The sequence below is a fragment of the Vulpes lagopus genome, chromosome 1 (genome assembly GCF_018345385.1).
Source record: "Vulpes lagopus strain Blue_001 chromosome 1, ASM1834538v1, whole genome shotgun sequence".
Taxonomy (NCBI): domain Eukaryota; kingdom Metazoa; phylum Chordata; class Mammalia; order Carnivora; family Canidae; genus Vulpes; species Vulpes lagopus.
This window is the reverse complement of record NC_054824.1, coordinates 85732059-85758323: the sequence shown is the minus strand read 5'-3', so window position 1 is coordinate 85758323 and position 26265 is coordinate 85732059. Positions and strand designations below refer to the sequence as shown.

General features: G+C 39.0%; 1 protein-coding gene across 37 annotated transcripts in view; it reads right to left on the bottom strand.

Annotated features, from left to right (window-relative positions):
* ZBTB20 (zinc finger and BTB domain containing 20) overlaps nucleotides 1-26265 on the bottom strand; it is a 770327-nt gene that overhangs the window by 280299 nt on the left and 463763 nt on the right. For 2 of the 37 annotated variants that reach the window (XM_041770515.1, XM_041733489.1), the window contains one exon: nucleotides 5997-6068. The exons of 32 other annotated variants lie outside the window; for them this stretch is intronic. The gene's annotated coding sequence lies outside the window, so the exon portion shown is untranslated. Of the gene's footprint in view, nucleotides 1-5996; nucleotides 6069-20024; nucleotides 20747-20776; nucleotides 23390-26265 lie in introns of those variants that run through there. 3 more of the 37 variants (XM_041730665.1, XM_041737215.1, XM_041734888.1) reach the window with 2 other exon arrangements.

The window sequence follows — 26265 nt, the reverse complement described above, 5'->3', positions numbered from 1 at the left end:
TTTAAGTTAAACTTAAAATCCAGATTATTCTTTTTCATCATAATTGTATTGTTTCTTATTGGCAGAAAGGAATGAGATTTAGTATACTATGCAAACGATAGTAAGTCAGCTACAACTCAGTAAGCTCTGGGCACATTATGGCTTCATTTTCCCCAGAGCCTCCTTTATCCTGAAAATATCTTCTGGATTAAAAATCTCATTCAATAAAACAAAATTTTCAAAATAAAAATCCAAACTATCAAAGTACTAAAAGAAAACATTGGTAAATCCTTTCAAAATCTTGGTATGGGAAGTTCGACTTTCTACCTATGCCTCAATATCTAGAAGCCATAATAGAAAAGTATTAAATAAAAAAATCTTCCATATGGCAAAAAATATATGCACCATAAACAATAATTTTTAAAAAAGTAAATGGGAAAGATTTTACATATTTTCATGTAGATAAAATAATTTTCAATATTCATATAGATGAGGAGATTCTCTTGCTTAATGTATAAATAGCAATAAATCAATAAAAAAAGACCAAGAATTCAACAGAAAGTAAAGGAGATGAACCATAGACACAATTTAGAAAAATAAACACCCAAATTATCGAACACATTAAAAGATGCTCAGAATCACTCATAGTAAGGAAAATGCAAATTAAAAATATGAGATATCATCTTTTACCTATACATTTGGCAAAAATCCAAAGTCTAAAAAGATACTGTTTCAGAAGTTAGAGGTTAGAGGTAAAGGGATACTTTCAAACATTACCAATGGGGCTGCTCATTAATACTACCCTTCTGGAAATGAATTTGGCAAAATTTCTTGAAATTTTAAAAAAGATTTTATTTATTTATGTGTGAGAGAGTGAACAAGAGAGGGTGAGCAAGAACAGGGGGAGGGACAGAAAGAGAGGGAAAATCAGAATCCCTGATGAGCAGGGAGCCAGACATGGGGCTTAATCCAGGACCCTGGGATCATGACCTAAGCTGGAGGCAGATGCTTAACTGACTGAGCCACCTAGATGCCCAAAACTTCTTGAAATTTAAGATGAATATAACCCTTTGAACAAGCGATTTTACTTCTTAGGATTTATCCTGCTGAAAACCAGCACACCTACAAAATGATTGATGTACAAAGTTTTTCATTAGAGCATTGTTTGAAATCACAAAAATTGTTTACAAATAGAGACTGGTAGGATAAAGCTATGACACATTTATGTAATGGGATACTGTGCAGCTGAATAAAAAGTTAAGGTAGCTCTGCCTGTTTTGATATGGAAAGGTCTCCAAGATACATTGGGGAAAGTAAGACTGAGAACAACATTGAAAAATATGAGATTGACCAATTCAAGAATAATCTCATATGAAAGTGAAAATGAGAGTTTCGTGGCAATAATACAGTGGTCCAGAGCTCCCCCATCTTGTAGCCAGTGGTGCAACCAACATTTCAGCAGATGTGGTAAACCAGTATTTGGCTTCCTTGGGACTCTATTACCTTGAATCATAAAATGCTTCAGGTTTTTATTTCCTTAGTTCCACAGCATTCTTATGTTGTTATTAAATGACTGCTCTTTTCTGGGCCCAATGGAATTACTAGTCAAATCTAAAGTAATATTAAAATGTTGCAATCATGGCATTATTAACAATAGCCAAATTAAGGAAATAACTCAAATGTCCATCAACTGATGAATGGATAAAGAAGATCTCACACACACACACACACACACACACACACACACACAGAGGAATATTACTTAGCCATCAAAAAGAATGAAATCTTGCCATTTGCAATGACATGGATGGAGTTAGAATGTATTAGGTGAAATAAGTCAGTCAGAGAAAGACAAATATCAGATGATTTCACTCATATGTGGAATTTAAGAAACAAAGAGATGAACATAGGGGAAGGGAAAAAAGAGAGGGAGGCAAATCTTAAGAGACTTTTAACTATAGAGAACAAATTGAGGGTTTCTGGAGGGGAGGTAGACAGGGGATGGGCTAAATGGGTGCTGGGGATTAAGGAGGGCATCTGTGATGAGCACTGGATGTTGTGCGTAAGTGATGAATCACTAAATTTTATTCTTGAAACCAAAATTACAGTATGTGTTTACTAACTAGAATTAAAAAAAATAAATCAAATGTTGCAATCATGAATTAGTTGGGACAAATTCCATTTAAAAGCCTCGGGTGAGGGGTGCCTGGGTGGCACAGTTGGTTAAGGGGCTGACCCGTGGTTTCAGCTCAGGTCATGATCTCATGGGTCATGAGATTGAGCTCTGTGTCAGGCTCTGTACTCAGTGGGGAGTCTGCTTAAGATTCTCTTCCTTTGCCCTTCCCTACTGCTTGCTCTCTCTCTCTCGCTCTCGCTCTCTGTCTGTATCAAACAAATAAACAAATCTTAAAAAAAAAAAAAAGCCTGGGGTGATTCTCCATATGTTCTGCTTTCCTGTGTTGAGTGGAGATATGACTATCCACCTGTTGCTATATCAGAAGAAAACACATTTCTGTAGGACTTTAGATGTAGGAGACTATTAAAAATAATGAGTATAATATATTCATTTGCTAGATAATATTTGTCGAGATTCTAAGGTACTCAGGTGGTATATTCAGGATGCATAAGATTATTAACATGAGGCAGATTATTAACATTAGGCTGATGATCTATGTTGGGGGTTCATAAAGGAGAAACCTATGTCAACAATACATTATAATTAATTATAAGTTTAATAACAGCAGCCTAAGTTTTGTAAAATAAGCAACACATTCATTCACTGGTCAGAAATTAAAGCATTAATCCACCAAGCTGTTTCCCCAAAGGTTTCCTCATTTACAGTTAGAGTGCTATCTGGAACAATCTATAAAAGTTCCCAAATTTGATTCTCTATTTCTTTTGTCCTTTTATTTTATTTTATTTTATTTTATTTTATTTTATTTTGATGAACAGATAACTGATGAGCTATCCATTTTGTGTAAGAATTTCTTCTTCTGGGTTGTTATTTACATCAGGCAATTATTTTAAAACATGTAGGAAAAAAATAAAACATGGAGGAATGTAGGAAGGAAGTATTGATTGATTGATACTTTATTAATTAAACACTCAATATGTTCAGGTTTTTTTGCTAGCATTAGAGATACAGAGATTAAAAAAAAAAACATAATCCCTGCCCTCAAATATTTTAGTCTTTAGGGGAGAAAGGAAAGCAAAATCCAATTAGTCATGACATAGGGTGATAGCTGCTGTACTTGAATTAAGGCATGGGACCCTAACTTTTAATACAAGGTTCAATAATAAGTTTAGAGGAGATGATGCCTGGAGCTGAAGCTTATATAATGGGAGGAATTGATCAGGCAAAGACTGAAGAGAATGGAAAGATACACCAGGTAATCGTAAAAGAAAAAATACAAAATAAAATTTTAAAAAATTTAATTACAGAGAAAGGTAGAGTATAATCCATTCAGGAAACCACAGGTAGTTCCAGACAGAGAACTTAGGTGATGTTTGGGAATAGCAGGAAATGAACTTTCAGAGATGGGTAGGGCCCACCCAAGTTGTGATGGAAGCACAACTTTAGATAAGGTGGTCAGGGAGGGCTGAGACCTCGATGAAGAGAAATAGTCAGCCATGCAAAGCTTGGGGAGAAGAGCATTCCCAGCAGAGAAGAGCACTCGGTGTACAGGTAAGTCTATTCCAAGGAGTGGTTAAAGAGCTAGGGGCACTGATTCCTGGGTGTCAGAGATGAGCAGAACAATTCCAAATACTATTCCCCTGACTATTATCTAATCTCTTTTGTTGTCTCTGGAACCATGGCTCTTTCCCATCAATGAATTCATTCAGTCCCTGTAATCAACTCTGATTAGTGTTGTTTAACATCAATCTTTTCTACTTTTTTTCAAAGAAAGATACCAATCAGTTCTGCACACCCCTGCTTGTTAAAAGCAGCACCTCTCCTGCTGACTTACCGTTCTCTTAATCAAAAGGGCAGGAGGAAGCAGTTGGGATTCACTTTTCTTTTTTTTTCTTTCAAAGTACACAAATGTCAACTTCCTCGAGGATGTTTGGCATAGCTGAGTTCAGTCATGTAATGTACAAAGTCAGCTGCATCAAAAGGCTGCAGGCTGCCCACTGCTAAAATGGAGGGAGAAAAGGAAACCAAGGGCTTCTCTGAAGTGTGAATGAGTGCATAGGCCACTGTCACATGTGTATTTACACTGAGGACATGCTGAGCTGACAAGGGAGTTTAAGAAACGTAAACCTCTAGCACTATACTTCTCTGTTTCCACATTCAAAACTCCAGAGTGGCATTTTCTCCCTTTCCTATTTTTACTGTTGCCCCCAGCCAAGTAGTTTTCATATAGCTTTGTAACAATCCCAAGCCAGGACCATTTATATGTATTTAAAAGTTATTTTCACTGGCAGTCTTCCAACATTTAGCTGAAGGTTATAATTCTCCTAGCCTCTTATAGACTTGAAAGTGGTAGCACCTGGAACAGGCACCTACACTAGCTTGTTCGTTTGTTTTGTTCATTGATTGATTGATTCATTCATTCATTCATTCCCTGACTCTTTTAACACACACTATCCATTATGTGGCTTCAATATGACAAGCCCTTGTCAATAATTCCCCCTGGAAGATGCTTCTAACAGTTAGAAGCAGAACATAAGTTTTCCAAAGAGTTTATTATTTTAAAGTATAACTTAGTTTCAGAAATAGGTAAAAAGTCTGGAAATAATGCCCAGGCACATGTCTAAACCTGCACCCACATTCCCATCAAGCACAAAAATCATCATATATAGTTATGGTTCGTAAACAAAGTTCTGACTTTGTTGTTATTTAATATTTGTAAGGAGGTTGAGCTGGCAATGGTTCACAAATAATATTTTGCGCAATCTCATCATTGTTCTAATGTGAACACTTAAGTTATGAGGAGGTATAAGGTCACATAGCCCAGAGTTCCAGCCAGAACTAGAATTCAAGCTCCAAATTCCAAATCTAGGAACTTCTATTTTATGCAGTGACTATTTATTAGGTAGGGATAAGGAGTAGGAAGGAGGGAAATACAAAGTCTTAGGGTCATCGATATGAAGGGATAAGGAGAGATATGAGATGCTATAACAAAATAAACCCTGGTCTAGAGAAAGTTCCTTTACTCACTCGAAGTACCTCTGAATTCCTGATAAGAATACAGGAGAAATGCGTGTACGGGATCACTTTTATATGAAATAAATGGACACATCATTCCCTCTTTTCATGTGTTCTAAAAAAAATACTTAGAGTACTGTCTCCCAAACTTCCCTGAACATACTGATCAACTGGGTTTCTTACGTCAGATACTCACATAAGTCTCTGATTCTCTGTCTGGGGTGGAACCCAGAAATGTGCATACTTCACAGGTAACCCTGATGATTCTTAGGATCAAGGACACATTTGGGAAACACTGTCCTAGAGAAACCTTTGCAAAAGCAGCTAAAAAGTTCTTCATTCCTAATGAATCATTGCATTTCTACATTTTAAGCAGGTGCAGACTCTTAGAGCAAAACTACAAACTCGTATGTTCCTTTAAAATAACTTCATATATTTACTGAGTTGTCGGCCTTTTAGCATAGCAACAACCCAAAAGGGGTTCTTAACTAGCTCACTCCCACAGAAGCATCAACTTCTAACTCCCAAATATCAATCTCTAATTAATTTTTTAAAAAATCCTGTGCTCAGGAAACATCCTTAATTATAAACAGAGTTTCTTCCTTTTTTTTGTCTTTATTTAATTGTCTGTCATTTTGGTGGATCAAATTACTAATTTCTATCCTTTTAGAGGTGATCTACAGAAAAATCAGTCTGCTTTTGTTGCATCCCAGACATATTAACAATAGTAATGAGAAGAAAACATACCAAACAAAAATAACTCAGAATAGAAATCTCTACATTTGATTCCAGAACCCCTCCTACTCAGTGAAACATCTGTCTTTCACCTTTTTGACACTCAGAAATAAGCCCTTTCACATCATCTCACCTCTCTCTGATGAGTTATTGTCTTTCCTTCCAAATTCTGGATGAGATAAAATTCTTCTGCTCTTCCAACTACCTTTTAGAAAAAGGCACCAGTCAGGAAACACTGTCTTTAAGAGAACTCCCTTCCTTGTGTCTTTCAGACTCTTATTAAATGGACACCAAGCAAACCAACCAAAAAACAAAAATACTCCTGTCACTTCTTTTGCAATAATTCCACAATCTTGAGGAAAATTGAATTTTGGGGAAAAGAATGGCCTGTACCCTCTTATAAGCATAGGAGGGAGGGGCAGTGACTGTAAAGAATGTCTTTTAATTGTGGTTGTACTGTAGTTATATTAAGAATTGCACAATTAATTCCCACTATCAAATTAAGCTGGTAAACGGGCCTAGATTAAAAACACAAGTTTGCTCTGCTTATTTTCCTCAGTTATATACAAAGTAATAATAAATTCGGTTTGCCATCACCATTATATTGTTACTTCAGAGGAAAAAAAGTATTTTTCTTTGTAAGGCATATTGCATATTGGGATGATCCAGACCGAGCTCAGTGATGTATGTATTTGTAGGGGTGTGGCTGCTGCTAAAATAAGCACCTAGTTTAGTAGACTATTTCCCTCAGAAACTTGAAGCATAATAATTTTTTCCAACTGTGAGAGGGTGTGTCTTTGAGTGGGGTACAGGCTAAGAGACAGAGGGTGGTACAGCCTGCAGCAGGAAATGCACCTGGCAGTCAGAATCCAGAAGGATCAGACAGCATTGGAACTGCATTAGAGACAGTGCCTGGAGGTAACAGAGAGGTAGGGCCTCTTGAGGCACAACAGCAAGATTACAGGTGGTAGGTGACCATGGCTTCAAGACTCCATCTCCACTGGCCACAACAACATTGGCAGTCAACATTTGCAAGGTCTCTTTAATTATGTCAGTGACCAGAGCTAGCCTCCTGGATTAGGCTAGATCAACAACTGACAAGCTGCCCCTAGCCCCCTCTGGGACTCAAATGATAAAGCCACAGCAGTCACAGCAGCAGCAGCAGCAGCAGCAGCAGCAGCAGCAGCAACAGCAGCAACAGCAGCAATCGTAAGAGCACAGCTTTGACCTGCAGTTCTTGCCCATCAAAGAGCTTGCCCTGTCTGCTCCCACTGACAGGCAGATAAATACAGAGATCTGTCGCAAGTACATATTTATGTATATCTACGGCTCCTTCATACAGACCTACAGAGAATGCATAACAACTTCCAGTGGTGTAACACATTCACCCACTAATGGGGTGAGACCCATTACTCACAAATGGGTGAAAAGAAGCATCAATATTCAGGTCTTAACCCCAGTTTGTGGGCAGAAACCTGTCATTCCATTGCAGGCCGATAGGTCTCCTATTCAGACACAGTCCTTGTTTAATTTTCTAAACACCCTTCCTCTAAATGGTGCTACTCTACACTGTGCAGACAGACAGGTTTGACAAGCAGAGCCATCAATTTCACATTCCCTATGCCAACTGCTGGGAAAAATTAGGCCTAGTATGTATCTGGTATTGCTGGCTGGGGAGGCAAGAGAGTTTGATACCTAGGAGGTATTTTCTACACTAGAGACTCAAAACTTCATGGAAGGGTGTTCCTGTTCAAAATATATGAAGTCAGGGGTGCCTAGCTGGCTCAGCCAGAACATGTGACTCTTGATATCAGGGTTCTGAGTTTAGAAGCCTCATGTTAAGTGTAGAGTCTACTTTAAAAAATGCATGAAATCCGGAGTGTCCAAAAATGTATAATGGTGGTCTATGGTGGGGCATACGTTATGCTGAACCCAGGAGATAGGAAAGCAAGGCATGGTCTTATCTAAAAGGAGCTCTAAGTAGGCAAGAAAATGCTCAAATAACCATAGTATAAAATGGGGCACTTACTTTAAGAATGGAACATAGCAATGCATACATACAATTTTTGGCCAAAGAAAGTTGAATATAGATGTAATATACTGGCCAAATTGTTGCTTTTCAAGAAGTGTCAATTATCCAAAGAAAGGACAATTGGGAGCATGACTGATGATGGGTGAAGGAGGACAAATGAATGAGCATTGTTTCTCACAACGAAGTATGAGAATACCATTGGGACCTCTGAGACTGTTTCTGGGGTGAAGACAAAGCTTGGGATGGTCTTGAGATTTCTGCTAGGATATAGTCTTTTGGTGTTGATCTGGTTGAACTGAAGAAGGAAGGGAGAAAATGGGGGGAAAAGGTTCTATTGTTACTTATGAGTCAGGCATTGAAACTCTATAGAAACTTTCTCCTGAAGAAAAAAGCACATGGAGATGAATGGAACACAACCCAACACAACACAACAAAACAAAACAAAACAAAAGAAACTTCCTTCTGAATCCCCCCTGAGCAGATCAGAACTTTATGATATTTGAGATTTCCTGCAAAGTTGTGCATATCTGGGACTCATAAATGGGCACCCAGAGGAGGCTGTGCATTCCCTGAGCTTATTCCCTGAGCAACCAAACTTCGAGAGATTATGTTGTTAAGGCATATAATAAAGCCTCACTGGTCCGAAGCTGGAGTGACCCTGAGAGCCCATTCTCCAATATGGTTCTGCCTTATAAGTAGTAACCAACTTCACTAAAATATACCCAAAAGGGAAGGAGGATCCTATAGTCAGGAGATATTTTCCAGTAAAAGTGATGGACTAGGGTTAGGGCTGGAAGGGAAAAGACTAAGGAGAGTGCTGTTGATGTGTTTTTGAAATATGCCCCCCCCCCTTAAAAAAATCTCCACAGTCATGACTATATTTGAGTTTTGATTGTTCTACATCTGAATGGCTGCAATTTTCTCCCAGCTGGCATCTCAGACTAGACTCATCATCCTCAAACCATTCTGTATACTATAGCCAGGTCAACTCCTAAAACACTGCTTTCATTATTTTTGCTTGCTCAAGTATTCAGCAAACCCTTATTGAGTTTTAATTGTACTACTGTATGTTCTCATCACCCACAAAGAATAAATTCTGGATTTCATCTGCCTTTCCAAATTCATATCTTAATTTTCGCCAACATCGACCTCATCTCTAATTTCACTTCCTGTACACACCAACTTCATTCCCACAGCCATACCTTGTTTGTTTGAATGTTTTCTTCATTCTCACTACTCCTCTGGTTTCTGACATCATAGTATGGCAGTCTATCTTTCCTTCTTCCCCAAAAGATCCTTTTCCCTTCATTCTTCAATGTTCAGCTTTTACAAATATACAGCTAAAGCTCTCCCACTACTATGAAGCCTTCCACATACTAGTAGGGCCACCTCAAAGTGAATTCTTGTAGCATTGACTACTTTCTTTATTGCTTATTTTGGTGCACAATAACAGACTAGTAATTTCCACTTAATTAGTTCTAGATCTAATTACTAATCTCTGCAGTAAGACTACACAAACTATAAGCTCCTTGTAAGCAGGTATTGTACCTTTGATAATTGGTAACACTGTTAACTATTGTGACAGATGCTAATTAATATTATCATCATACTTGTTTCTAAATTTAAATTGTACTTCTTCCCCTTTCAAAAAAGTAGTGACAATAATGGAAACATAATAAATATATAAACATATAATGGTTAATGGTCTTTATTGGCTACAATAATGTTGCATTTTGCTGTTAGTTCCTCTCCCTCTCACATGTGATACTTACTATTTGAACACACTCTACACAAAATCCAACATTGCCCAATTACATTTTACATTAATTAAGATTTGGACGTGGTTAGAACCAACCTAGAGGTAGAGCAGCTATAGGGCAATTGAGACCAAGTTCAGGATATAAGACTTCTGAATATTCATCAAGGAGCTAAGATAAGGACCACTGTGGGAAGTGTAGCAAATGATACAAGGCAAAGTCTGCCAAGGTTGTTGAATACTATTTCTTACAGATAGGTCTTGATATCAGCTTTTACTTACTTCTTATTGATACAAGCATATTTTTCTCAAAATATAATAAATAAAGAAAGGGGTATGTTGACAACATCATATAAAGATCAAAATCAAGGTTAGAACCAAGGACATCAGATTAAAATGTGAATGGATAATGAACCACTTGTAAGATTAAAATTCAAATTTCAAATGGGAAAAAGGCATAGGTAGAGGCATAAAGAACATAATTCTAAAAATGGTGTTCATGGTTCCATGAAGGAAAAAATGAAGCAGATAGAGGGGTAGGCCTATTATATTTGTCGCATGTCAGTATTGGGAGTTTTAAATCAGACAAGAAAGCAAAAATAACTGGGGAGAGTTTGGACTGGAAGACTGAGAATAATAGTCAGGGTTAGCAAATACAGTGACTTAGGTAGATAATGAGGTCAGCAGTTAGAACATCAGGACCCAAGTGGAGAGGCTGGAAGGAGTACATTTGTTCATTCATTCATTTATCCTACATTTATTTATTAAGCTGATATAATAATTTATTGAGCTGTAATGGTGAACTGATCAATAGGTCTGGACTAGACTGTGCTTAGCAGAATCTATAGTTTAGTAAGGACTTAAGTGATAGAATGAGGACAACCAGAGTGAGTAGGTAATATGACTGAGCCCAGCATCTCAGTAATTCTGCATCAAGTACCTGAAACCAGTATTAATGCTAAACTTAGAACCAAACCCATTGCATCTGAAGTATGAATTCCTCATATATTCTCTGCCTAAGAAGACACTGAACATGAAGGTGAAGCTTAATCTCACAGCTGAGGGTAAGCAGCTTCCTAGGTGGATGGGATGGATGCGTGTTTGTGTATGTGGGCATGCACATACTTGTGTAGGTTTTCTCCTAACAGGTATTAACCATGACTTTATAGGAAAGGACTAAATGATGAGGAGGATGATAACTGTGATTATAACAGCAGCTAATGTTTACTGACTGCTTTCTGTGTCCCAGGTCTTGGTTGAAATATTTTACGTTCATTAGACCATTTCTCCCCACAATAATTTTCTGATGATGGTATCATCATCTCCATTTTACAGATCAGGAAACTGAGGCACTGAGAATTAGTTTTTTCCAAGTTCACACAGCTAGTGAGTTCTAGAACCCAAACAGTCGGCCCTCTTAATCACTCTGCTCTGCTGCCTAAATCCAGAGGAACAATAGAAGAATTGTACTATCTCAGGTCAGAGCTTGCCTATGCCTACATAATATATTTTTACATTCCCATAAATATAAATGATTCGAGGATACTCTTACTAGAGCAGTAATCCTTCTCAGAAATATTTAACAATGGCATATTATGTTGTTCAAGAATATAATGAAAGTATAGTGGCAACAGATGAGAGAGATTTGGCTCTTGTGGACTTTAATTTTTATTATACAATTTAAGCAATAAAGAAATACTGTGTGAAGATGTAGAACAATAGGCAGGTCAATATGGAAAGTGAAAATTTTAATTTCAGTCAACCCCGCATGTGTGGGTCCAGCTCTCTACCACTTCAACATCCATTTCTCTACAGGGTGACATGAGGGTTAATAAGATGACGTGGGACACATTTACCTTATGAGGAATCATAAGTTCTTTTCTTACTGTGATTTTCTTAACCATAATAATTCTGTTGAAATTTCTTATTAAGACAGCACAGTGAATCCCAAGCTCAGGAATGAGAATGACCAAACAACAACAACAACAACAAACACATCAGTACCATAATGGCTGAAGTAGTTTGGACTCCAGTGTCCAATTTTGTGGTGTCTATGCTTGACAAAGTTGATTGTTAACATAGGGCTATCAACATGAAATTTTCATTAAAAAATAAACAAACAACCCCCCCCCCATAAGTAGCCTTGACTCTTTCTTTTTGGGTCTCCTTGGAATCAATTGCAAAGCATCATAGACATTCAAGTCAATTATATGGCTTCCAATTTTCAGCTTGACTGAAAGATAGAAGATAGATTTCAAGCTAGAATGTCCCCTTTAGACATCTAGGGAATCACTTTCATTGGGCACTATTAACCCATATCTTCCTGGATGCCAGGACTATTCAGTACTATTATTTTTGTAAGTGATCTGCATCAAAACAAAGAGAGGAAAGAGTAGGACAAGGACTTATAAGCTGCAAACCCTGCTGTACAGGTGAGTCCAAAAATCCCTACTTTCTAGCCTCAACATGCTAGAAGACCAGGACCCTAAATTTGGTAGAGAATATCTTGAAGCAGATAAATAGGAACACTGGACCTCTGAACTTGTCAGGAGATTCTGGCCCCTTTTAGCACTTGACCTTCAATGAATAATATAGCTGCTTTTCCCCCCTTTGCCTGCACTAGCCACAAAGGTGAATCATACCTGTCATATTTTAGGACAGCTTATCACCTCAGCCCGTGGAGTGATTGAGTATTTATAGACACAAAGGTAGAAATATAAAGCACATATGTATAGGCAGGAGTCCCCTGGAGGTGGCGATTAGGACCAGGCAGTAATTTTAGCTTGAAGTTCCTATGACTTAAATAGCCACTTGAGCTCTGCTCTTGCAGTTTACGATGTCAATAGAACCCCTAAATGAAATTACAGCCTTCTGATACGCAGCAGGATATCCTTTCTTTGCCATGCAATGTACACGGCCAGGAGAAATTGCTCTGTATATGGAGTTTCACTAAAGCAGAATTTATCATAAGGCTGCTCTGCTAAAATATCATTATGCTGTTATTCACTGGATAACACATCTAATGACTCGGGGTGCACTTGATAGCCATGTTTCAGTGAACACAGACGCACGCCCTGATGTGAACTGGGCACTCCAGTGCTTCACAGCGCTATCGATTTCAATTCTACCATAATTTACACCTGGCTTGTTTTGCCAATAGCTTGAACCCATGCTAACAGTGGAACATACACATACAAGTATTAGAGAAATCAGAAATGAACTGTATAGCGAAAATGCATGCAGCAAGCGTTCTACGATTCTGCCTTTATGATGATCTCCTCTGATGCTAATTGAGTATTCCACACGACTTTCCCTGTTATGACGGGCATTTCCTCTGTTAGCACCGTCCCATGGCTGCTGGTGACGGTAACGATAGCCTCTTACATTTGTACAAACTGCAGGTATTTCCGGGGCAGAATCTGGGTGCCAGTCACACAATGGGTTCCCCCACCATTTGGCACAAAGACTGGCTTCTAATAGTTGCTCATAATAATCATCTTCTCTGAGGCTCCTCTTCCTCTCGCTGTTCCATAAATGTGGGATACTCAGAGGATCTGCTCCCTTTTGCTTTCTGTCAATAAATTTTCCTTGAGAAAAGTCCACTCAATAATTTTCACTGCTACCGTGATGCTGACAATTTAGATGACTGCCCAACTTATGTCTCTCCCTGACCTATCTTCAGCTTTCCTGACTAAATCCAACAGCCTACCAGAAGTCTGGATGCCCCCCTGACATCTCAAAATAAACACATTCAAAAGCAAATTTATCATCTTCCCTAGACTACAAAACCTGCTCCTCCTCCTCGAGCTTCCCTTGCTATGCTGTGTGAGGTGGAAACCTGGGAGCAATCCAAAATGCCTTCTTCTCTCGATGCCCAGCCCAAAGGTTATTAAATTGTGCTCATTCTGCCTCTTATCTCTTGAACGTGTCTCCTTCTCTCTATTCCCACAGTTACTGTCCTAGTTCAGGGCTTCATTGTTTCCTGTCTGAACAATTTCAGTTGCCTCCTAACTCATTTTCCTGCCTCCATCCTCCCATTCCTCCAATCCATCCTCCAGCCTACTGCCAGGGCGATCTTCCATAACACAATTTGATCATTAACCTTCTCTACTTAAAACTTTCAATGGCTCCCCAAATGCCTCAAGATGAAGTTAAAACTTCTTTGCATGGTGATCAGGGCCCAACATGACTGTTCCCTGACTACATCTACAGCCTCATTTCTCACCACTCCTCTGCTAAAACAGCAGTGACACTGATCCCTGACTCTGCCACACTATTTCCTATGGAAGTGACTTTCCTCCCTTGGACCATCTGGCAAAATCCTTTAAAGCCCAACATGGATTCAGTAGCTCTTCTGTGAAGCTTTCCCAGATCCTTTGCCCCAAGGTACATTTAGCTGAACACACTCTTTTGTGCCTCCAAGGTTCTTTGAACATCCTTCAATTATGATACTTCACATATGGCATCATCCCAACTTGCCTGCCTATCTGTCTTTCCTGTGGAGCAACTTGGGGTCATGTCTTATTCATCTTTATATTGTCGCCAACAAAGTTAAAGCCTTCTCAAGAGCACATGAAAGTGCTCATGCCCAGGCCCCACTGCCTCCCTTACATTATTCCCTACCACGCTTCTCCTTGCCTACTCTGATCCTGCCACAAAGTCTACTCGGTTCTCACTCACACTTCCCAGGTACTTTCTCGTCCAGGACCTTTGCACTTGGTTCCACTGTCAAAAGTGCTCTTGCCTAGCTATCTATGAAATTTGCTTCTTCCTCTTTCTCAAATGTTGCCTCCTCAATGAGGCATTCCCTCTCTCTCCAGTTTAAAATTGCACCCTCACCCCTCACACACACATATTCTCACTCTCTTTCCTCCTTCACTTTTCTCCAAAGCAGTTATCACTATCCAATGTAATATATTTGACATATGTACTTATCATTTTTCTTCCCTGACTAAAAAGTGAGCATTATGGAAACAGAGACTTCCGTCTGTTTTGTTTACTGTAGGATCCCCAGCCCTTGCAAAAGCTCTGGGTGCTTTCGAGCAGTATGTGCTCCCCCATAAATACTTGTTAATAGATGCATCAGTCTTTAGTTTCTAGAATAATACCTGACACAGAGTAGGGGTTCAAAATGTTTCTTGAATTAATAAATAAATGAGTGAGTGAATGAATTAATGTTAAATCCACGCTTGCTTTATGAATGTGTTGAAGGAACAGTCTTTGTAATCGGATCCTCATAACAACACCAGTAAGTAAGCTGAGTGGGTAGTATTATCCTCGTTAGACAAACGGAGTAACTGAAAGGTTAGGAGCCTAAATTAAGACTGCATGGGTAGTTTAAGGTTTGCTACTCTTTTCATTTCAGTATTAAAAGGTAAAGACAATTCTTTGCACTCTGTTCATGATGTAGCTTTAACATTTATTACACTATTTTGGTTCCTCTTGACTAGGAAGGCAATTAACAGGAGGTGCAAGGTGCTAATACCTTTTATTACAATTTGTGTCTTTCCATATTAGGTGCCTTTCATAGACAGATCCTTTTCTTTCATTTTCAAAAGTGGATTAGGCACTCATACAATTTTGCCCCTCGGAGTGGTTTGTACATGGCTACCCAAGAGGACATCAGGCTACAAATCCTGCCAGGATGAACTGGAAGGTGAGTGTGGCATTTGTATCTTGAGGATGAACAGGTTGTTTGATGCCAAGTTTGTGCTAATGGAGGGGTCCTTAATGTGTTAACACCCAAAGGAGAACAAATTCAACAACAAAACATTTCAGTTTTTGGCATGTCTGTGGAGAGTTAACTTTCCATTGTTCAAGGGTTAATTATCCATTATGTGAATCACTTCTCTTTCTCCCTCTGGCTGCTTACATCTAGGAATTCAGTTTACTAATGGATAAGTAGGGAAAATAAAAAGATGAAAATGAAACTAGTACATTTCGTTTATATGTATTAGGAGCTCCAGAAAAGAATTCAGTGTAGGAGGCAGAATTAGATGCAGTTTGAGGACTGCCAAGTTGACTGACCATTGACAACGGCCTTAATTAAAGCACATTTTATACAATATTTTGATTTCTTTCAGTTATTGTTTATGAGGGTTGGTTTGTAGTATATAAAGTTACTCCCTGAATGTAATTCATGTCAGGGTGCCATGTAAGGTGCTGGGATTTCTCCTTTCCTCTGATGTTCCCAGGGCACTAAAGGTGCCTTAGTGTTCTGTGGCTTAATGATTGAAGCAGCACAAAGAAAGCCCGCCAATTTCTCTACTCAACCATGAGAAACAATTGCAGTATTTTCAGCTATTATTTGCCTAAGAAGGGGCATTTAATTAGTACCTGTTAAGACAGGGTAAATGATCTGGCTGCCTGTCCTCTTGCCTCTGTTTTTATTGTGTTGTCTGTCTGCCCACCCCTCCTCTGTCTAGTTCACAGGGCATTCAGAGGCAGTCTTCATGCCTGTTCACATCTGACATCAGCCTGCGCTCCTTAGATGCTGGGTTTGAGGAAAAGAGGAACCATTGATTGACTATATGTGAGTAATCGGCAAGCCAGAGAGGCCTTTGGTCATGTTCTAGGTGAGTCTGGTCCTTTCAGACTGCATGAGCACAACAGGCTGGGTATATGGCAACCCTCAAGAGTCTTAGAAAATGAATGGAACTACTGCAAGCTCAAGACCCCATGTTCCATCAGAATTCCCCTATACGTTGTAGAAATTTTAGAAGGTATCTTAGTAAATGGCTGTAGAGGCTGTCAGCAAGTTGGAAGATCTGATACGGGAACTGAAGGGGTTCAGACAGAGAAGAATCTATTGATTTGTTTTCTGGACTTATTTCTTTTGTTATGATAAATAAAACATATACACTGTCAATGCGCTGACATACAGATATTCACTAATCACCCATTCATTGATCCTCCACTTAGACTGAGGCAATCTGACATTGGTTGGGAGGGAGATAAACATAAAATGTACTACCTGTCTTCTAACCACCTGTAGTTTGATATCTACAAAAAACTTCAGTTCAAGGCAGTATATGATAAGTGCAAACTGAAAACTAGAGAGTTTTTAAATGCTATCCCCCATGTCAGAAGGGGAAGTTAACTTTTAGTTTGGGTTATCATAAATAGCTTCAGGGAAAAAAGTGTGACTTGACAAGGATGTAACATGCCTGAGGGTCTTGAAAAGGTATCTGGAAGGTTATAGTTGCTGATGCTGATACGTAAATACAGCATCAACATATTTAACGTACAGCTAAGTAACTGAGAAACTGGAATAAATTGGGACATTTGTATATAAATTCATTCTTATAAAATAAAGCGAATTCATTAAATATATCCTCAATTTTAAGATAATTAATAGCAATTTAATTTCTTTCTACTTAATTTTAACTACTTCATAGATACAGCAATTATTATTTTGATATTGTACAAAATAGAATTTAGGTTTATAATCTAACATGTATATTGATGAAGGATAATTACTAATCTTATTGGCTGAGTCTCACTTTTTGCAGATACTGTTCATAAATATTCGTACAAAATTTCTGTCTTGTCAGTGTGATAAAATGTCAACCACATTTCACATAAGGTCAATTTGCAAAACGTCTGACTGAATTCAAAGGCAAGTAAGCCTAGGTACTAGTTGGTCATATTTTTAATAGTTGAGTATTGGTACATCATGATGCAAGTATCTATGCACTTACAGCTAACATACATACACAGTCACATGATACAATGAGTCGACTCCTTTTTACTGCTGAAAATATAGATCTTTTTAAAAGAATCACAAATATCAAAAGCATTTTTACATAAATAATCAAGAATAATTTCTTATTGGTGTCATCATAATTCTGTTATTTAGCAATGTCATTTTTATCTAATTGTGATTGCCTAATTAAAATGAATGTAACATGCAGGAAGTGCTTATGGCTAAGATGCGCATGCAAGAAAATACACATTTTTAAAGCATGCATCCTCTAAAATGTCATTACAATTTTTCAAGATGAGTACTGAAAAACTGAATTACTGATAGTACACTAGCAGGGTTTATGACACAGGCACTGGAAAAAGAGGAGGTATTAATACAAGAACTTAAGCAGAAAGATATACATCATTATCCTGCCTCTCAGAGATGTACTGATCATATTCTGACTTATTTGCTCCAATTTAGCCATTGAATTCTTCCTCAGCCACGTGGACCTCCAGATCTTGCCAATAATACAGAAAATCTCTCTGGCGGGTTATATTTTTAAAATGTCATCTCTTGGGATACACTCTTAGATATTCATGTTTACCTATTCTCTGCTTAAAGATGCTCAGAAAATTTTATATATCAGACGTAGGAGGTTTCAACATCCAAATGTTCTCAAAGTGTCAGAGATCCAGCCTGCCTTTGGTGTAGTCCTAATAGACATCCTTCCAGAGACTTACAGGTAATTCTCTTGGGAGTCTGCAGCGTGAGTGTTAACTGAGGGAAGCACAGCCTCCTGCCTGGGTCTTGGTGGTAATAGGCTAAAAGCTAGTTACATTTTTATACCATATTTTAAAAATTTTAACACCACTTGCCTATTCAATTCCTTTCTTTAGAAAATAAGAGCCTAATGACAAACCCCTAAGATACATTCAACACACAAATAGTATGGGTGTAATTAGCATGCCTATAATTGAAAGAGTCAAACTTTACCATTACATACCACAGAAATGTTTATCATCCTCTTCCTAATAAAATGTGGAGACTGCTTCCTGTCACAGTGATAGGTGAGGAATTTGATGTGCCTCACAAATTATAGGTACTGTGTTAGGAACCTGACTCTGGAGGTCATGATGGACCTCGATGAGGCTGTAGCAGGGGTCAGTCTCTGTAGAGAACCTGGGATACATGAGCATGTGTGAGTTCTCCGGGTAAGAATCTGAATCGTTCAGTGTAGCAAACAAAATTCCAAAGCTAAGTACCAATGGAATATGTTGGATGGTTGCACCAGCTTGGACAAGAGAGCACACAACAGGCACACACAATACACATCTGGTTCAATGTAAAATCAACTATTGCTAAAGCATTTTTAACTTTTAGGAGGAATCTACTGGCAACGTGTTAATAGCAAGGACAACTAAAACAATAAAATAACATCTCTTTCCAAATATTTAAGAACATCGAGTAAGTGCCCCTTAGGCTGGGTTGTGGTTCTTGAAAGTTTTAGCCTATGAGAACCATATTGGAAACATCAAAGGCTCCTCCCTCTTTCCAAAGAGCAATTTACTTCAGATGGTGCCACACAGTCAAATGCTTTTATGGCCACCATGTTTTTTTGTTTTTGTTTTGTTTTTTTCCACTTTTAATATTTCAGAATATGCCAGATTCCTGAAATTGGAAAGAAGACACGAAAACATGGTAAGATGAAATCCCTTTGAAAGAGCAGCTAAGTAGGTACCTGATGGCAAAGGGCAAATATACATTGCAGCTGAAATTACACTTCCGGGGAGAGCGTGAGTTATCAGTAAGGACACGGAAGGCACATATTGCCTCTGAAAGCTTATCTGTTGACTCCTCTGCTAGTCTGGTATCAAACAGGATGCAACCACCCCCATTCCATTCCTTAGACAACTTCCCAGAGCACACTCAATCAGAGTCTCTTATAATTGAGGACAATACTATATTTGGGTTTAATACTGCGAGGACCGTCATCTAGTTTTCCTAGGTCAGGATGATAAATTTCCCTGGAACCAAATAAGGATTCTCACTGCATTCTTCTATTCGATATTCTGAATGCAGAAGAATAAAGAAGAGGGTGTGACAAATAATATTTTCCAAAGGTCAGATGAGGGGAGGTTCCCTCACATTTAAAAGCAACCAGCTCTTAGTAAAATGATCTTTAGAAGAACAATATTAACAATATTCCTTGGCTATGCATCCACTTTTCTTTCCTGCTTAGCTGGGTACGTAAGTATTCTGAGCAGAATGTAAATGTCCAGAATAGAGATGCGTGAAGTTGGTAGAGAGAAACTCCAGATGAACGATGAATCCCACTTTCATTTCCCCCTCTTACCACCCCGAGAGCTACCTCCCTGCCCTCACACACTCACCTACCTTCCTCCTCCCACAAGCATGTTTGCTAGGCATGTCAAGGCTGACATCCATCGGTGGCAGCATGAAACCTATGCCTGCAGGATCCTCCTGAGAACGGACTCAAGGCTCTGCCCTTGTACATAGAGTGCTCTCAGCTGTGCACACTAAAATCTTCATCATTCCGTTGGATTGTTTGGTAGCGTTTAAAAAAAAAATTGTATTTTTTTTTTAAACACCCTTTATTTCCTGACTGCCTCAGAGACACCAAGAATAGAATCCTTGACACATCAAATTCTGGAACCTCACCACTCACCAGGACTGTGGTTCCTGATCCAAGGAGTGTCGACTGAGAATCAGCACAGTCTCTTGAGAGTGTCCAGGCCTGGCTGCTAAGCTCCCTGCTCTGATTAGTTTGTCGAGTTCACAGTGTTCCAGAGTGCTGAAGCACAGAAATTAGGGAGGGGAGGTGGAAGGAAAATCACTGGAGCCTCTTACGATCTAACTTCCACTAACTGAGAGGAAATGTCTTATAAATAAACAACAGCAAGAGAAACAAAAAAAACCCCATCCCGTCCTGCCAGAGGAATGTACATTATTGTCTCCCGACGGAAAACTTTACACCACACCAGAATGCAGCCATGTCTCCTGAAACTACCTCCCTCAAAACAGAAAGAAAAAGAGAATCAAGAAAAAAAAAAAAAAACCACCAAAATGATTTTTTCATCCCCTTGAATTCTGTTGGGAAGTTCATGTGAGTTCCCAGTAGACAAACTAAACGAAGCAGTTTCAACAGTGTCACTGTTCCAGGATTTCTTGCACAGGCTGCTTATTAGCAAAATTTCATTTCTGCCCAGATCATTGCTGTGCCATCCGGACATTTTCAGAAGGGAAGTTCAGGGAAGCGGGGGAGGGTACGACTGTGGAGGAGAGGAAGAAGAGAGGACAAAGGAACACTCCTGATGAACCGGAATGCCCTGGCCACGGCCATGAGAAAGCCAGCCCCCACCCACCACCCGACCACTGCTTGTTGAGGACTTGGTGATGCAGTGTGTGTAATCTACTTACTCTTTCTGCTCGGGAGGCTGAGGTTCCTACATTTCCAGCTCATGCTGGACTGTACCGTAAGCAACAAGTGAAATGAGTTCAGTGATCTCATTCTAGTCCTTCGACTCCTGTCCACATCGCTAAGCGACTGCACAGCTTGGCACAGGCCAGGATGAGTCAGCAGTCTCTGGTCATGAGAGGCCAGGCCTGGAATAGCAGGGGGGTTTAGGTCAGGAGCAAAATGAAGCAGAAAGGCAGTCTAGATGGCAGGGCTAAGCTCTGCAATACACGGAGATACTGCAGGTCAAAATGAAAGAGCCTCATCAGCTGGGGGGGGGGGGGGGTTGGGGAGGAAACGGACTGGAGGATTGTAGAAAAAGAAGCAGCAAGGGAAAAACTTCGAACAGCCGCCTACCAAACATAACAAGAACAAATCAGAGTACCACAGGCGGAAAAAAAAAAAAAAAAAAAGGGCACCGTGAGAGCCCCGGAGGAGAAGAGGGATTCGTTAAGATTTTTGGAATACCTTTTTTTTCCATGTGCTCCTGAACTTGATTTAAGAAATAGTGGTTACCCTATATACTATCCTGGAATTTGGGTGTTGCTTTCCCAATTTGGTAAGTAGCAAAACAAGCAAATAAAAGCAAAGCACTGCAGTTAAATAACAAGAAGCCTCACGCTCCAATACTAGAATGTAATTATAAATAAAGAACTGATATCTCAAAGATGTACATTTGAGTCCACAGTGTCTTTGTATAACTTGCAAAAAAATACTGGTCACAAAATGGCTAAAGAGAGGTACTCCTTAAGTTGAGCTTGGGTGGAGGCAGGGAAGAACAGAGAAAAGAGGGGACCAAGCTCAATGATGAAACACAAAGGAATATGACATGGTGTCTGTATTTCTACTCAATGGGGTCATCAGAAATAGAGGCTTCCCAGCAACAGGACCTTCCAACATCTCTCCCCATTCAGTATTGCCATAATATAGCAAGGGGGGAGGGAAAACAAAATATCAGAGGGGAAAACAACATAAAATAGATCAGTCAGTAATAGACATTTTGATTGGGAGGAGGCAAACCGCCCTATGAGCCACCAGATAGGGAAATATCTTAGTATCTGAAACAACCTTAGAGGAACCGTATCTGGATAAGGAGATTGAGGTGGAGACCGAGAATTACCAGCAAATAAGAGTGCTGGCCTCCTAATAAGGAAGAAAGCAATCTGAAGGCAGCTGGTGTGCAGCAAGAATGGCATGAAAAGAGAGTAAGATCTACAGAGTAGAGAGGCACTAGTAAAAGACTTCTTCCAAGTTCTTTGACAAGGAATAATAAGGACCTGCTATACCTTCCTGATTGTTATCCCTTAGAGATGCATGCATATGTCAGTAAATGAAAAGTGAATTTTATTTAGTTTTCGTTCTGGAGCGTACTAAATTATTTCCACACATCTTTACGAAATGCTCAGCCTTGGGCAGATGAACCTTCTAGCCTCGATTTTCTTGTCTTTGAAATGGAATATTATCACCCTTGGTGAATTATTTATAAGGGCTGAATCAGTGTTTGTCAGTCCTTACCATAGCCGTGTCTGTCACACGGTGAATACTCAATAAATTGCTATTGTTTCTATTTGATCATCGTATTTTCCCAAGTGCCCACTGAAAGGGCCATTTCCAGTGTTGTTCCACTGGATTGAGTGGAACCAATATGAAGGCTCCAGTGAAATGAGTTGGGTAACGCTCCTCAGAGAATGCTGCTTTAAAAAGCTTATTTCTGTCTGGGTGTGTTAAACATACTTGAACACAGAGGATATTGAGACGCTATTGTGTTAAAGTCTCAATTTGGGGTATCTATATTGTCAAAGCAGCTTGAAGCTAACAGTGTCTAGTTAGTTAACTAGAAGCCTAAAAAAGAAAAGAGGGATTTTTTTTTAGAAGGGTCTCCAAAAGCAACAGGATAAAAGTGCTATTGGCCTTGACCGCATGATGAGGGTTTTTTTACCAAAGGGGAAAACTTAGTCCAGTTGATCATCCCAGCCTAATTGATTAATTGTGGGTCTGACCATCTGGCTGATGAATGCTGACACCCAGCAGTGATTACTGTGTAACACAAATCCGGATGTGCTCTCCCTGATGCCTCCCACAATAATGGCAACTCTGAACTTAAGGTTAGTTTATTCAGGCCTCTTGGCTCAATCTCTTCATGGAACAGTGGTTGTGGCAGGGAATATTTTACTAGACCTGGTCAAGCATTATCTTCTCTTATTTCAGTTACCCCCTCTTTCCCAACTCCACGCCTACCCACTCCTGAGCCCTCTCTTGTCTATAATCACTTTTCATGCAAAGCATTCCATCTGCAGTTTTCATCATACTGTCTGATTCTCTCATTTCCGGTTGCTCTATTCTGAAAAATATTTGGTCTAAAATACCTGTATTGCTATTTCACAGGGAATCCTATTGAGATGTTTTTATTGTCTCTTCTTTGCTACTGATTTGCTTTAAATTAATCTGTGCTTCCAAATTAAAAAAAATATTTGTGTGTGCTTCCTTCCTTCCTTCTTTCTTCTTTCTTTCTTTCTTTCTTTCTTTCTTTCTTTCTTTCTTTCTTTCTTTCTTTCTTCTTTCCTTTCTTTCTTTCTTTCTTTCTTTTTCTTTTCTTTCTTTCTTTCTTTCTTTCTTTCTTTCTTTCTTTCTTTCTTTCTTTCTTTCTTTCTTTCTTTCTTTCTTCTTCCTTCCTTCCTTCCTTCCTTCCTTCCTTCCTTCCTTCTTTCTTTCTTTCTTTCTTTCTTTCTTTTTCTTTCTTTCTTTCTTTCTTTCTTTCTTTCTTTCTTTCTTTCTTTCTTTCTTTCTTTCTTTCTTTCTTTCTTTCTTTCTTTCTTTCTTTCTTTCTTTCTTTCTTTCTTTCTTTCTTTCTTTCTTTCTTTCTTTCTTTCTTTCTTTCTTTCTTTCTTTCTCCTAACTTGTAAGCCTAATTAAAAGGCCCAGGGATCCCTGGGTGGCGCAGCGGTTTAGCGCCTGCCTTTGGCCCAGGGCGCGATCCTGGAGACCCGGGATCGAATCCCACATCAGGTTCCCGGTGCATGGAGCCTGCTTCTTCCTCCGCCTGTGTCTCTGCCTCTCTCTCTCTCTCTCTGTGACTATCATAAATAAATAAAAATTAAAAAAAAAAAAAAAGGCCCATATATTGCCCAAGTTCTCCATGAGGTTAATAGAATACAAGGGTTAACAGAAGATAAGTCTTGTATCTTGAACCTACATCTGATCCTCAGTGAGGAGTGTCCTATGGAGAAGACTCCAACATATTTTACTGCTAGAGAAAGAATGTTAGGCTCCTGTAAATCACAGGGATCAATAGCAATGCCACCAATCTATACCTACAGATAACCAGCACACAGGAGAGTTTGCTAAGCAAATCAAATCTGAATGCATCAAATATAAACTCTGGGGGATTACAACTGAAGGTTTTATTATTTTTTGTGGGAAAGCACGGGGGTGTAAACTGACACACAATGTCTTGCACAAGCTTGGCCAATGAGTCACAACCAAGCAGGATCATCCATTTCCCTTCTCCTTGTCCCAGACTGATTTCCATCTCAAAATTCATCATGTTTCTTGTTCCCCACAGATGCTGAATTCTTCTATGTTCCAGGCTGGGTTAGTGTTAATTTTCAGTGGAGGATGGCAACAGCATGCTGAACTGCAGAGTTCCAGACTGGGAACTGGGAAATGTTTTTGGCCTGACTGTCAGTAAACAACTATGTGTCTAGGGCAAGTCAAGTCCCTTAACTCCCCATGTCTCAGTCTCTTCATTGAAAAATGATAGGGTAGGACCACATGAACTCCATAGTCTCTGCCAACACTAAGATTCTAAGGTCCTATAGCTCATTTCCTTTTTCTCTCTGGCATCCACTGCTCAACCACTCTGCTTATAGTCCTTTCTCTGCTCTCAGTTACTGAAGGGAAAATATCTCCTTCATTTACTACCCGGTATTTGGTATTTGTAACCTCTCTCTTTTTTTGATGCTAGATATTTGGAGGCAGAAACACGAACATAACCAGGTAGATGCTTTAAATTTGAAGGCGTTTAAGGAGAATAACTTTCCCATGTAGAACATTTAGTGTAGCTCGGCATGGAGGAAGCCAGCCATCCAAAAGTGGAGCAAAGGGGCCAATTCACAAATGAGAGGAAGCCTTTCATAATAAGAGTCTCCAGACTCTTCAGTTTCGATAAAGCTAAATGCTACCAAATTCCAACTACTTTTCCAATCAATCTCAGACATCATCACAGACACTTAGGACTACAAATTTGAGGCCCAGCACTGGCAGTGATGCAGTTCTTATTTCACCTCCACCATGTATTGCCAAGTAGGATTTAGGATGGCATAGTAATAAGAGCCAAGAGGACAATCTGTCATTTATTTTCCTCCAAACTTTTCGAAATTTCCCATTTGGGCTCTGTTTCCCAGTTTTAATTTGGTAACTGCCATTTTTCAGCATTTCTTTTAACAGGTTACTAATAATTTCTGATACAGGATCTCATATTTCATTTTGTGCTGCTAGAACTGCTGTTAATATTTCATCTGCCTTCACTTCAGCTCCGAATATCGGCTGCTGGGTTTTTGATACACTGTTAACACTTTGGTTCTGGGGATTGGATCACCAGTGTTCATCTAGTTTTGACCATATCTTGTTGGGTACAAGTGAGAAATTGCTGGTCTCGGATATATCTCAGAGTATGGTATACATTCTGGGATACTTTGGAGAAGTTTTTTTTTTTTTCCTGGATATTTGATGAACACAACAAAAACAAGTTTTTGTGTTTTTTCTCCCAGGTAACATGCTATCTGCTTCAGTGGTAGTGTTCTAGAAGCAAAGTGCAGTGGTTAAAAACCAGGGCTCACAGGAAAGTCTAGGTTCAAATTCTGGCTTTGAAATTTACCACACATATCATGCTAGGCCAATTCTTTAAGCTTTCCAGGCCTCTATTTTCCCACTGGTAAAACAGGGATAATAACAGTATCCACCTTTATTGTTATGAGGATTCAATAAATTAATGTAAAATGCTCAGGACCTTCTAAGTTCTCAGTTAGTGATGGATGTTGTTATCCTAGCATTAATAATCTACCAATTCACATCACACTGTTATTTTGCAACATCTTTTCAAGGTCAACAAATTATTTTTGAGTCTAGGCTTTGGTTGTTTGCTTTATTATAGTTCACATTTAAGACATTCTTAGTGAAATCAAGTAAAATATTTTAAAATGGTCCTTAAAATGATACATAGTTAAAATAGTATATAACATCATATTATTACATCATCCTTCAATCTAGCATCAGATTCTCAAAAATTTTTGTTCATCTATTAGCTCTACCTAGATAAGGTGCCTTATATCAATGATAATCCATTCTATAAAGAGATGGCTTATCATATTTACTTTTCCATACTCCCAAAGAATACAGATTATTCTAATATTCTTTGGGTATGTATTAGGGTCCATTAGGAGAGGGAAACCAC